The 15,070-nt window shown below is 45.1% G+C and overlaps 1 pseudogene; it reads right to left on the bottom strand.

The window, feature by feature from the left end:
* Positions 1-750: 750 nt before the first annotated feature.
* On the bottom strand, positions 751-13,823 carry LOC136540898 (uncharacterized; annotated as a pseudogene).
* Between the last annotated feature and the right edge of the window lie 1,247 nt (positions 13,824-15,070).

Here is a 15,070-nt window from a genome sequence, read left to right as displayed (position 1 = left end):
ATAATGGCCCCGTTCGCTTCGTTGAAAAACAAGTCGAAACATTGTTTCGGCTGATTTGTTGTGAGAGAAAAATACTGTTTCGACTGAAAAAATAAGCTAAAAAATATGGATTAAAAGACAAACGAACAGGACCAATATATATCTTGGTGTTAAAAAACTACGTGAATAGAAAAACCAGAACAAGTTACAATTGGTAAGTTTTTGTCTTCGTTCTATCACAAGTGGGAAAATAGGTACCGGGACCGAAACAATTTGTAGCTTTCGCTATTAGTATTATAATGACAAATGCAAATGTGAAAACAGATCAACAGCAAATGAGAAGTCAGGAGGATAATTGTGCAGAAACCATTAGACCATGTAACAGGGGACCAACAAAACAGTGACAGTTACAAAAACATGCCAACCACAACACTTACATAATAACTTAATAACATTATGGTTCTGGGGCGTCCCATTCGCATATGGTAGGCTCAACTCCGTATCATCACGATTCACAGCACTTGGCTACCCACCCTATCAAGCATCAAGCTTTCGATCGGATCCGGGTTATTAGACGACGGCATGGGCCACTGTTGATTGCACGATCCAACAGAAATCCAGAGCGCCACGGCCCACGGTGCGTCACCGGTGACCACAGCCCACAGCAGCGGCGCCGCCACCAAACAGGGGATGGGATGGTGGGGGCAAGGAACAGTGGAAAGGCTGTGCACTAGTACTGCGTGCAGGCTGGCCGCCTTGTGCTACTGACGACTAGCTGCTGTAGAGGATGACGAAGCACGGGAGCACTGCTCTGGGGTTGTACACCAGCAGCTCGACGTCGTCGGCACCGACAGCGCTGACGCCGCCGCGCACGGGGACCATGGAGTCGTAGGTCACCTTGTCGTCCACGGGGCCTCGGGCGACGCGGCCCGCCACGACATGGCACACCAGCATGGCGCGGCGCACCTGGAGGAAGGCGAACTCGCGCTCCACGTCGACGGGCAGGGACGCGTGCACGGCCCACGCGGAGGCGTAGGTGGCGATGCCGTCCACGTCGGCCTGCTTGCCTGTGAAGCCGTGCCGCAGGGTGATGCACACGCAGAAGTAGGGGCTCCCGCACACGCCGTCGCCGTCCAGGGAGCATAGCATGGTGGAGCAGTGGAAGCGCAGGCGCTCGTTGCCGTCCGTGATGCAGCGCTCCTCCACGATGGCGCCCTCGCTGCAGCGCCAGGCGGCCCGGGCGCGGACAAGGTCGCGGTACTCCTCCAAGCGGGCCAGCGCGTGCGGGTTGTGGTGGATCCTGAGGATGCGGCGCACCGCGGGGGCCTCGTCGGCGGCACCGGTCGCCGCTGCGGGCTTCCACCCGGCGAGGAAGATCATGTGGATGTGTTATAAACTTATAGGATCACTAGGAGCGTAGATCTAGCCGGGTACTTCACGTAAATAGGTAGCATGTCCTAATACATGTTCTAGACAGAGATTAGAGGGAAGAGTGGAGGAACGTGTCGAATCTGACACCGCAGAGGAGGATCCGCTCGCGTCCGCCATAGAGTCGGTGTCTGCGCTAGGGCAGCGACTGTTGGGGAAGAGAACGGTGATGAGCAGTGGCGACCGGCGGTGAAGACCAGTGGCGGCGCAGTGCAGTCCGACGTCGTGGGAGTCCTTTGGTGCAGATGCAGAGGTGGCGCGGCTGGTGGCTTTCCGTCACTGGCTGCGCCCCTCTAGATCAGATTAGGATTTTAGTGTCGGTGGAGAGCACGGCTCAGGTCAACCTCGTAATCAGAGCCACCGGCCCCCACCTCCTTTTATAGCGCATTGTGACAGGGGTCCTCCAGCCATGGTGGGCTGAGCGCCCCCGATCAGAACGCGAATCAAAGGCCCAACTGGACCGTTGGGTTCAGTTAGGATTAGAGATCAATCTAACAATCTTCTCTTTGATCTCCTTCCATCTTTCATTTTCGTATCATTTATTTTTGTTCATTTCATTATAAATTAGCGCATAGAGCATGTTTCATCGTCACGGTCAATTGTCGATAGATTTAACAGCTACAACACACCACTCTGTTCTAAAATAGATACTTAACTTTTGGGCCTTCTTTTGTCCAGGAATTATAGGTTTTCCCTTAAACCCATGCCGACTACATGTTCTCTGAACACGTTGGGTGGTAAGCCTTTTGTAAGCGGATCCGCGAGCATCTTTTCGGTACTTATATGCTCAAGACTTATGACATGATCTCGGACTTTATCTTTCACAACATAATAATTTATGTCATTGTGTTTGGCAGCACCACTTGACTTATTGTTGTGAGCATACTGTACTGTCGGATTATTATCGCAGTATAATTTAAGTGGTCTATAGATATCGTCAACTACCTTCAAACCGGGTATGAACTTCTTTAGCCAGTTCACCTGCCCCGTTGTCTCATAACACGCTACAAACTCGGCATACATTGTGGATGATGTACTGACGGTTTACTTTGAGCTTTTCCATAAAATTGCTCCTCCTATGAGAGTGAATACATATCTAGACGTGGATTTTCTATCATCTCCCGCATAATCAGAATCTGAATATCCCACTATATAGAGTGAATCAGATCTTCTATACGTCATCATGAGGCATTTCGTTCCTTGCAAATAACGCAAGACTTTCTTTACTAATTTCCAGTGTTCTGTTCCATGATTGCTCTAGAATCTGCCAAGTAATCCGGTAACAAATGCCAAGTCAGGGCACGTACATACTTGAGTATATTGTAAGCTTCGAACAGTTGAAGCATATGGAACTGCTTTTATTTGATCGATCTCATATTGGTTCCTGGGATATTAAAAATTTCCATATCTGTCGCCCTTGACTATAGGAGCAGGTGAGGGACTATATTTGTGTATAATGAATTTTTTAAGATTTTTTCTATGTATGTCTTTTGTGACAGTCCTAATACCCGTTTACTTCTATTTCGGTGAATCTCGATCCCTAGAACGAATGAGGCTTTACCAAGATCTTTCATATTAAATTTTGAGGATAAAAATTTCTTTGTCTCCAGTAGTAGACTAACATCACTACTAGCAAGTAAGATGTCGTTCACATATAGGACAAGGAAGATAAATTTCCCATTCTTAAACTTTGCATAGACACAATTGTCCTCAACATTCTCTTTAAACTCAAAATTCCTTATTGTCTGATCAAACTTCAAGTACCACTGTCTTGAAGCTTGTTTTAATCCATAAATGAATTTCTTTAGGCGGCATCCCATTCGATCTTTTCCTTCCACGACAAAACCTTTCGGTGTGCCATGTAAATATTTTTCTCCAAGTCTCCGTTGAGAAATGTCGTCTTTACATCCATCTGATGTAATTCTAAATCATAATGTGCTACTAATACCATTATGATTCTGAAGGAATCCTTACATGAGACTGGAGAAAAGGTCTTATTGTAATCAATCTCTTCTCTTTGCATAAAGCCTTTTGTCACAAGTCGCGCTTTATATCTCTCTATATTCCCTTGAGAGTCAAGTTTTGTTTTATATCCTGATGAGGACATGACCTCTATATATATGACTATGCTTGGAGAACCATATGGAGACCAAGGAGATCAGCGAGGGTGTCCTAAGCAAGAAGGAGGTCCGAAGCTCATCCAGTTCGAGTCACCAAGGTGGAGGCCCAAATCAAGTTCGAGTCCATCTCGGTCTCCAGGATCAGTCTGTCTTAAACTGGTCACCCAGGATGTATCCGGACTCTGTTTTTTCGATGATCCACATATGGTTGAAAAGCTAATTTGATAAGGAAGCCAATCCAGGTGGTTTCACGTCAAAATACCTTCGGAATCAACGGGAATCGTCAAAACAAGTCAGAATCCAGAATCTGTCAGGGTGCTGTGACACCGTCTTTTGGTCTATTGGATCATGTATCGTGTTTGGGCCTATTAGGGGGCGCGTCCAGAGGGGTGATGCCCAAGACTCTATAAATACCAGTCGTCGCTCTCCTTAGGGTTTGAATTTTGTTTAGTTCTTAATTTTCTCATGAAATAGACATCGTTTTGCTGTAATTGTGCCACCGAGGCTACTTGCTGTGAACCAAGGCCCCAGTTCTTGATCTTGTTCGCATGTGGCGATTAGTCCTTTCGAATAAAGACTTGAACTCCTTCTTATTTTTATAAGCCACATATTTATTTGCAATTTCAGATTGCATTCATCCCATTTTTGCTTGTGTTCTCAATTTGCTTGCAGGAAAGCCTTCTCGGCGAGGTCAATCGCGTTCGCGTGGTTGATAACTAACGAAGTAGTGGTGTAATGGTTGTGGAGATCCGAATCAGTCTTGGTTCGAAGCCTAAATCGTGAACGTTGAGTCTCCACCAATCGACGCTATCATACCTTTCGGAAGATCGGGCCTAATCTATATCAAGTGATATCAGAGACCTTGTTGCTCGTTAAGTATAACTTTATTTCCCCTTTAGATTGTTACTGTTTTTGCATTACCTATAGTTCATAAAAAACCAAAAAAATATACATCATCACACATTTCCTGTCCTATAGCCTCATTATGCCATGCAATTTTGTCCTTGTTTCATGTTGTTGAGTTTGTGCCCTAGGTCAAGTTCTGGTTGCTGGTTTTAGATCGTTTTTTAGTCCAGTTTATGTTTTCCCCTTTGTTTTTCATCATAATCCATGAACATCTCCAAGTCTTGTTGAGTTTCCTTTGTATCCATCAAACCCTAGTCCATGCCAACTTATTTGTTACACTTGTCTTCACTGTTTTCATCAAATCCTTGCTGTCGTGACTAATTTTGCGTGCATTGTTCCCGTTTTATCCTCTAATTCGGAGTCCGTTCTTAAAATTGGTTTAGTTTTTACATACGAACTCAGATTTCGACGTTCCATATATCAAAATCAATCAGAAAAAAAATTCAGATCCGTCCATCCCCCGCTTTTGTGGGGTCGGAGATTTTTATTTTGATCAAAAAGTGGTCACAAGATCATCTTTTCGTGGTCACAAGGTTTTTGTCGATTTTGAGCACGTCTTCTGAAATTTCCACAGGCCACGTCTTTTACTTGTTTAAGCTCATATTTTCTGTGGTTACTTCTTTTGTGCTCCTAAGTGAAGAAAAATATCAAAAAAAGAAAAAGAAAAAGTCAAAATTTCTCAAAAAACAACAACAGGCCAAAACTAGAGAAAAAAGAGGGGCAAAAGAGGAACAATATTTAGAGGAGCACATAGAGAGTGTCATTTGAGCTGTGTTTACGTGTGCTGATTTCTACCTTATTTCTAATCATATTCTTGCTGTTCACATCACTTGATATATCTAGTACTTGGAACGTGAGTAGACCAGCAACTAAGACAAGTACTTGTGATACTTATTCAGCTTTGCTATTCAGTTGCGAATTTTGCTATTCCTTGCTACTATATTGTACCTGTCCAAGCTCTACTTTCTTCTAACTAAGTACAGGTTTGCCTTGCAACTGTTACACTCAAGTTACAATGGTATCACAGTCATCGACCGATTGCACCGCCTGTTGCTTTGGTAAGAACACTTGTAAGACTATGGTAAGACGCTTGAGAGTTGAGTGCCTTGTTTTTCCTTGTCCACAACCTAAGTAGTTGATAGGGATAATACTTTTGTGTTATCTTTTGCTGTCTTCTAACAATGACAGGTTGTTCGTATCCACCGACTTATGATGGTATAGGTGCTGATGAGTACATGGAGTGGGAAATTGCCATCGATAACATATTTGCTACTCGCTTTATGTGTCCAAGGAGGAAGGTAAAAAATGTAGTTAGTGTTTTGCGACATCCTGCTTTATCTTGGTGGGAGTTTTTAGATCCTTCTGATAAGTCTTAAACTTGGAATGATATGAAACTTGTTATGCGAGAAACCTTTGTTAATCCACCTCATGTTTTGACTTCATATGATGAGGTGCACCATTTAGAGGAAGAGTCTTTTGTTATTCCTCCTGCTATGTCTAACCTTTTTGCAGGACAATGTAGAAAAGAGCGAGGATGATGTGACAGAAAATGAGAAGCTTACAACCTCATGTGAAAATTTAGAACCATCAACTATTACCCCTGCTGAACATGAGAGCAAAGGTAATGCCCATGATGCTAAACTCACAGAAGATGAGAGTTCTCTTGATGTGCTGAATTTTTCCACCAATCATGCTATGATAAAGCAAATTTTAGTCGAGCATTCGCTTGATTTACCTTTATCATAAGATGATTTGCTTGATGTTTCTTGTGACGAAGATGACTGCATGATGATATTTATGTTATACCTATGCAATCATTGAAGAATGATCGCGCTATATGTGTGCTGAAAATAAGCACTTGTGCTGAAAATTGACTTGTTATTCATAATGCTAGTGAAGTTGATGAGCTAAAATTATTGTCTTCTTTAAATACTTTGGGTTACATTGAATTTGATGTTTCGTGTAATCTTAGTTCTTTAGAGGAGAAACTTTATGCATATGCTGATTTGCTATGGTTCTCTAGACATACATATCATGTTTTTGGTAAATATAACAACCAAGGGCAATATTTGATACAACGAGTTTACATTTGTACAAATCCAAATTCTCCTTTAGTTATGCAAATTAATGATCAACTAGAGGACAGTAAAATCAACACTGTTGTTATGCCATATTCAGAATATTCCTCTAGTTTTCCTTTTCGAACACAAGTGGAATCCAAAGAAAGGGAGAATATATTTCTTGTTAGTACTAATCTTTTGCATGATAGTATTGACAAACATCATGTGTATTTCAATCGAGCAAACTACATGTCTGTAGGACAAGACATGCTACAAACCTGGACATGTGGTCATATTCTTTCTCACAACATTGTCTATTTCCATTATTTTGGAAACCTCGTTTGTCCTCATGTTGTGCAGGATCGACTTCAAATAAAATCGACGTCGAGGACGGCTTTTCGTCAAGAAAGGGAGGATGACAAGGACATGACCTCTATACATATGACCATGCTTGGAGAATCATATGGAGACCAAAGAGATCAGCGAGGGTGTCCTAAGGAAGAAGGAGGCCCAAAGCTCATCTGGTTCGAGTCACCAAGGTGGAGGCCCAAATCAAGTTCGAGTCCATCTCGGCCTCCAGGACCAGTCTGTCTTAAACTAGTCACCCATGACGCATCTGGACTCTATTTTCGACGATCCACATATTGTTGGAAAGCTAATTTGATAAGGAAGCCAATCCAAGTGGTTTCACATCAAAAGACCTTTGGAATCAATGAAAATCATCGAAATAAGTCAGCGTCCAGAATCTGTCAGGGTGTTGTGACACCGTCTTTTGGTCCGTTGGACCGTGTATCGTGTTTGGGCCCATTAGGGGGCGCGTCCAGGGGGGTGATGCCCAACACTATAAATAGCATCCATCACTCTCCTTAGGGTTTGTGTTTTATTTAGTTCTTGATTTCTTCGTGAAACAGACATCGTTTTGCTGCAACTGTGCCGCCAAGGCTGCTTGCTGTGAACCAGGGCCCTAGTTCTTGATCTTGTTCGCCTATGGCGATTAGTCCTTTCGAATAAAGACTTGAACTCCTTTTTATTTTCATAAGCCTCATATTTATTTGCAATTTTAGATTGCATTCATCTTGTTCTTGCTTGTGTTCTCGATTTGCTTGTAGGAAAGCCTTCTCGGCAAGGTTAATCGCGTTCGCGTGGTTGATAACCAATGGAGCAGTGGTGTAATGGTTGTGGGGGTCCGAATTAGTCTTGGTTCGAAGCCTAGATCATGAATATTGAGTCTCCACCAATCGACGCTATCATACATTTTGGAAGATCGGGCCTAGTCTACATCATAGACCCATTTACAGCCTACTCTTTTGGCTCCTTTAGGAATTATTTCCAAGTCCCAAACTTTATTGGCATTCATAGTTTTCATTTCATCTTCCATGACCTCAAGCCACTTTAATGAATGATCACTTTTCATAGCTTCTTTAAATGAGGTGGGATCATCCTCCACTTAAAATTCCTTAGTATTGTATACTTCATAGTCAGCAGGAATAGCTGATCTTCTAACTCTTTGAGACCTTCTAGGGGCCTCCACATTTGGCACATCTTCTGTTTGAGGCTGTTGTTGCTCCCCCTCATGTGTGGCAATAGGTTCTACAAGATTCTAAAGAACAGGTTCCTCATCGTCATTCATTGTTGCCATAGGCAGAATAACAATAGGTGTTGGCATCACAGTGTCTTGCACTGTCGGTGCTGCGACAGCAGGTAGTGAGAAAAATGGCTCATGAATCATCGGAGTGGGCGTGTACACCCGCTTCTCTTCAAGGTTAATTTCTCGAGCTACCATGCTCCCCTGATCATTTCATCCTCTAGAAAGACAGCGTGTCTCGTTTCCACAAACTTTGTATATCTATCTGGATAGTAGAAACAAAAACCTTTTGACTTTTCTAGGTAGTCAATGAAATAGCAACCTACTATTTTGGGATCTAGTTTCCCAATATTTTGGTTAAATACTTTAGCCTTAGCAGGACTCCCCCACACACGTAAGTGGTTTAGTGAGGGTACTCTTCCTATCTACAACTCATATGGTGTTTTGGGCACCGACTTACTTGGTACTCTATTGAGAATATAAATGGCGGTTTTTAACGCCTCCATCCATATGCTCAACGGTAAGGTGGAGTAACTTATCATACTGCGCACCATATCCATCAGGGTACGATTGCGCCTTTCAGCTACTCCATTCTGCTGAGGTTCGCCCGATGTAGAATATTAGGCCACTATGCCATTCTCCTATAAGAACCTTGCAAAAGGTTCAGGAACTTAGCCATATAGGGTATACCGACCATAGTACTCTCCCCACGGTCGGACATGACTATCTTAATCTTTAAATTATGTTGGTTTTCAACTTCTGCCTTAAATATCTTAAATTTATTCAATGTTTCTGTTCTTTCTTTGATTGGATAAATGTAACCATATTTGGAGTAATCATCTATGAATGTTATGAACGAATCATAACCATCCACACTCTTTACAGGAAATGGACCACAGATGTCTGTGTGAATAATCTGTAAAATTCTTGCGCTTCGTTTGACATCTTTCTTAATTTTCTTTACATACTTTCCCTTTATGCGTTCTCTACATTGTTCTAAATCTGAGAGCTTTAATGGAGAAAGAATATCATTCTTAACTAGTCTTTCTATTCTTCCCCTCGAAATATGGCCTAAACGACAGTACCATAATTTTGACAACGCATCGTGAGCTCTCTTGCGTTTTCTGTTTACATCCACAGACGAGGATACATTCTCATTGTCGCACGTAACGTTCCCATCATCGCATACAACATTCACATTATCACATAGTGGTAACAAATAAAGCTTATTTTGTAAGATAGCAAGACCAACATATGTATTATTAAATGTTATCTTATATTTGTCATTTTTAAAATGGCAATCATATCCATCATTGTCCAAGCATGAAACACTAATCAAGTTTCTCTGTAAAGAGAGAACATAAAGTACATCTCTAAGTAAAAGAGTGAAGCCATCAGCAAGCTCTAGATAAAGATCGTCAATAGCTTCGACATCTGCTCGGACTCCATTTGCAACTTTAACGTGTCTTTCGCTTCTTTGCATAGTCCTCGTTGAACGGAATCCCTGTAAAGAATTAGCAACATGAACAGTTACACCTGAGTCAATCCACCAAGTAAATTTCGAATACTGTATATACAGGGATTCATTTATGAACTTAATAATGTTCTCACCTTTCTTTGTCATGATTATCTTTAAGTAATCGGGACAATCTTTCTTATAATGTTCCGTCTTCTTGCAATAGAGACACTGGTCTTTCTCTACTGTGAACTTGTTTTCTTGAGGCTGATGCAGCATGGGACCCTTTTCCTTTAGCTTTGAGGAGTTAGCATTATTATTCTTTTTCTTGTTGTCTTTCACATAATTGATAGTGCCATCATTGGCAGCTTTCATTCTCTCCTCTTGCACACACATAACCATGAGTCTCTCTATGTTCTATTTCTCGGGCTGTATGTTGTAGTTAACAATAAAAGTGTCAAACTCTTTTGGCAAAGAAGCAAAAATTAGATGGATAAGCAACTCTTCCTTGAGAGCCAGATTCATTGATTTTAGCTTGGATGCCAAATTATTCATTCTTAGTATGTGCTCTCTTATGTCACTATTATCTGAGTACCTCTCTGTCACCAGCTATTTTATTAGCTAGGTAGCATATGTCTTTGAAGAGCCAGTGAACTGACTCTTTATTCTTTCGAGATACTCGGTGATGGTGTCACACTCTGGGATTGAGCCCACAATTGCAGGCTCAATCGTGTTCTTTATCACAGCCATACATTTATTGTTGGTAGTGACCCACTTCCTATGCTCAAGGTCATAGGATATTCTTTGGGATGCAAAATCCCTCTTTCTAGTTGCCCAAGCGGCATCAGCCTCGTTTGTCTCCCTCATCGGTGCCACATGCTCAGTGGGACACGGTGAGGTGACTACCCAGTCCACCTCAGCTAAGATGAAGGCTGGGTCTATCTTTTTCTTCCATTCTGTGTAGTTATCACCTTTCAGAGTGGGGATCTCTTTGATACAACCCATCAAGTTGTATCCACCTAAAAACATAATTTATATAGAGTGAGAACATAAATAATAACAACAATTACATGCCTTAGTTCCAACGATGGTCAAAATTAAAACATACAATAGTCTTCTACATTAATTCTATATCACCATTGGACAGAAATAGAATTAATACATGACAAAACTCATCATAATATAGCCATTAATCAACGTTGGTCAGAATAATAATAATATTATAATAAGCCAAAACATATCCGTTTTTCAAAATTAAATTCTCCTGTTTGTTTGAATTTAATAATGAAAATAACATCTTTAAAAATACAGCGAAAAAATAATCTCAATTTAGTAAATTTTACCCATAGAAAAATTCTCTTTTCTATTTTCTTTAAGCCATTTATCCATTTTCTAGAAAATAAATATTCACTGGAAAAAGAAAAACAAAAAATGACTCATTTCAGCACTGTTCATTGACCCAGCAAGGAAAAACAGCTCGGCCCACTACCTCTGCGCGACGCCCGGCCGCACCCAGGCCGCAACGTGGGCCTAGGGCGGCAAAGTGTCGCGGCCGCACGCGCCCACCTAGGCCGCGAAACGGCCTGCTCGAACTAAGCCGTCCACGCTGATCCGACGGTCGAGCGTCGTTATCGGGTAATCAAAACACCCCGACGGCCGACGCGGGCAAAACCCTAACGCCATTCTCTTCTTTGCTCTCTCTGTCTTCGCCGCTCTCTTTTCTCTCCTCAACGCAGCAACAGCAGCAACCGAGCGAGCAGACGTTGGAGGGCGAGCAGAGCCTCGGCGCTGTCGCCGACCCCTTTGTCGGCATGCATGTTCCCCAGCGGGTGAGCGCGCCGCCATCGAGCGGCCTGGCCGCGGCGCCCCTTTGGCCAAAGCCTGGCGAGCAACGCCCCTGGCTCGGCCTTCTTCTCCCCGCGCGCCGGCGAGGCAGCAATGCTGCACAGCGGTGAGGTAGGCCTCCCCTTCCCCAACATCCCCCTTTGGATTCGCTTCTCTATTTGTGTTCTCGGATTGAACCGATTGGGGATAGGGATCAAAGTTAGGGTTTCATTGTTTATCTTCCCCGTGAAGTCTTCACGGGTGTAGGGTTTGGCTCTCAACTTCTTAAGGCCGAAACCCTCTTATTCTCCTTTCCTTCACCCAGTTAGGGTTAGGGTTCAACCGAACCCTTTGTCTTCTCAGATCCAAACCGGATCTAACCTTTCTCTCTTTTCTAACACCTCTGCCGAGATCTACACCCATCAAAGTGTTATAACGTAATCAGAGCCGCTGACCCCCACCTCCTTTTATAACACAGTGTGACAGGGGCCCTTCAGCCATGGTGGGCTGGGCGCCCCGATCAGGGCGCGAATCAAAGGCCCAACTGGGCCGTTGGGTCCAGTTAGGATTAGAGATCAATCTAACAGGATGATGTTGAGGCTGGAGTCGAGGTGGGTGAGCCCCGACAGGTAGTGCTTCATCGCCTGGTGGAGCTTCAGCAGCTACGGCCTACCCAGCACCTCGCCGCACACCTTGCAGGGGAACACGTTGCCGCGGGCGGCGAACGACCGCGACGACTGCCTGCTCGCCTGCATCAACTTCTGCGGCGAGGACGGGACGGGGGTGGCGCTGAGGGAGCGCACCGAGAGCGGCGACATGAACGGCGACGACGCGCACGGTGACGACGGCATGGACAGCACCACCGACGTCGAAGGCTGGTGCGGTAGAGACTAGGCAAGCAGCGAAGATACGATGGTGGTCACCGCCTCCTCTTCCTCCCTGCTGCCCGCAACGGTGCCGCTGTTCTTGGCCCCGGGCCTTGAGGAGGAGAAGATGCGGTGGAGGTAGAAACGGAGGCTGGTGGCGAGAGACGACACGTGCCTGCGCGGGGCGCCTCTGACTAAAGATGAAAATGGACGGTATGAATCTCGTTCCATCCGCAACCGTATACCGTATTTTTCCATCCGTTTTTGTTTTTTCGAGATAAACGGAAATGGGACAAAAAAAAACGGAACAGGATACCAGGACCGAGACCGAAAATGGTTGAATGTTTTTCCGTCCGTATTGCCGGTATCCCATTTTTGACCGGGGTATTTTCGTTTTCATCCTGTTTATACGGGACAAGCGCAGAGGGCGTTGAGCCGAGCTATGCCGTGAGCGGGCGGTCCGCTAGACTTGCTTCTATGCTGTTCGGCTGTATGCAGAACATAACGTTATTCGTAACTCGTACATGTATGTATTTAACAAACAAAAAGTCTCGTACATGTATGTATATATGTATATGTTACACAAAAACATGTGTCAAATGTCTCTTTTTTCTATGTGCTATGCGTGAAAGCTGCCTACCATAAAAAGGTTAAGCACAAAAAAATTAAGCATGAATATGCACGTGTATTTTAGCAAGTGACGTACACGCAAACGTATCTGAAAAAATGTTACAAAAAAATGTTTAAAAATCATCTTAGCATGATATGTCACTTTATCACAAACATAGGAACAATTTACATCATGCATGCAAGTTAGATCTAATAGGATATGAAAATTAGATCTAATTGGAAGATATTTTACCTATTTTGCTAATATATATATTTCTTCATTCTATTACCTCTTAGAAGGTAATATGCGATTAAAATCATCCAAATCGATGGTTCACGTTTATTTGGGAGTACCGTGATAAGCCCTTTGGTTTATCATACGTGGCATATAGTTTCGGCTTAAGTTCCCGCATATCGTTCGTTTCCGTCTATTTTTTGATCATATTTATCTGTTTTCGCATTACCGTTTATCCCGCTATCGTTTCCGCTGCTCGCGGTTGTTCGGCTCCCACTCCCGTTTCCGTCAAAAATTATGAAAATAAAAACGGTAGAGCTATTTTCTGTCCGTTTTCATCCTTACCTCTGACGCGTCGCTGGTAACTGCAGAGGACGACGCTGCCGGGGAGAAGATCAACGGCGATATCTTCCTTCTCTTGCTGCTCCCACCTCCGCCGCCTACCTTCCCATCGCCATCGGCGTCCGCTGCTTCGTCCTCCCACGCCCGCGCGGCAGGGCCGGGGGAGAAGCAGCAGCTGGCGTGCCCAATGTGGAGGAACAGGAGGAAGAAGAGGGACAGGAAGCCGCGCAGCAGCGAGCCACCACTACCCGCCATCTCCGATCGATCTTGCTTTACCACCAGCTTGCCTAGCAACCTCAGTGTCATCACGGACTCAACTGATCAGATCATGTCGGCGCAGCGCAACGAGAAGTCGAGAAGCATAAAGGAGGGAATACTCTGACAGGTGAGTGGAGGAAGCAAAGCTAGCTCAAGCCGGCCGGGAAGTGATCGAAGGACGGAGGTGTAAAGGGGAGGGGGAAAAAGGCAGGGTGCTTAAAAGAGGAGAAGGGAACGTGACAACGCGGTGTGCTGTGTGGTGTGTGCTAGTAGGGTACGGAAGCCGAAGGCAAAAGGCGATCCGGCCGGCGGCGAGACAGCAAACAGGGTGTGCTACTGCTGCTGGTGTGTGGGCATGACAGCGCTAGGCTAATCTTCGAGCGCCAATGCGCCATGCATGCACCGTCAGCTCGTCACACCGAGGACGCTGTACCTGTAGACTTGCATAGGCGGGGAAAGGGGGAATGATGCCATGGATGTGGACAAGCTACCGATCTTTCAATCGGGATCGGGACTGGTTTGAGGGCGGAGGTTGATGGCGCGCCTCATCTCGCCGGTGGGCCGGCCAGCCGGAGCCTGGATTGGAACGTACGTGTAAGCTTGGAGGGAGCCATCATCATTGTTGAAAGGCCTGGCCTGCGCTCCGTCTGTCTCCGGCCTGCCTGCCTCCACATCGATCTCCATGGCTCATCATGTCACGTCTCACTGACCCACTCCATTATTCACCTGCAGATGCACGAAGCAGGTGCCGAGATAAAAATGCCTGATTGCTCTGCCCAACGGCACTCGTCTCGTCGTCCGCGGGGAGCACGCACGCGGGCATGCGGCTGCTGTGCCTGCCGCGCTGCCCCAAAAGATTAACGGGCGGCTAGGCGAGACGAGAGGAGAGACAGCGGGCGAGACAAGATGCGACTGTCCCCGCCGCGCTCCCCAACAAGGCGAAACGTGCAGCGGCAGTCTGACCGCGCAGAGATCCCCGTGCTGGTAACGCTCGTCTGCAGCTGCCGCCACAGCAAAACGAGCTGTATTTTATTTTGGCGGAGCGTTTCGTGCGTCTCCAGGATTCGTGTCACGCTGTGTGCGAGTCCTCTGGTACGATGGAGGCTGCCTGCGCCTTCTAAACGCGGCTAAACGGATGGGAGAACGAACTTCGTCAGCGGCGGTTCGTAATCATCTGCATCAGCGTACGTTGAGTATATGGGATCCGAGAGACCCGCGAACTACTTGTATCACCGCATCTCAAATCTGAGTCGTACAACTGCACAGAGGGACGAACGATAATGCTGGTGGCGTGCCCGGCGCGCACGAAGACAGACCGGGGTTCTCAAGATTCGCTGTTATCACTTTTGTCGTGCTGGCTTACGTACAGTTTATCTCTTATTGTCAGGGGTGTTTGGTTATT

The sequence above is a fragment of the Miscanthus floridulus genome, chromosome 2, assembly GCF_019320115.1.
Source record: "Miscanthus floridulus cultivar M001 chromosome 2, ASM1932011v1, whole genome shotgun sequence".
NCBI classification, from domain to species: Eukaryota; Viridiplantae; Streptophyta; class Magnoliopsida; order Poales; family Poaceae; genus Miscanthus; species Miscanthus floridulus.
The sequence above is the reverse complement of the archived record's forward strand: the minus strand, read 5'-3'. Positions and strand labels throughout refer to the sequence as shown.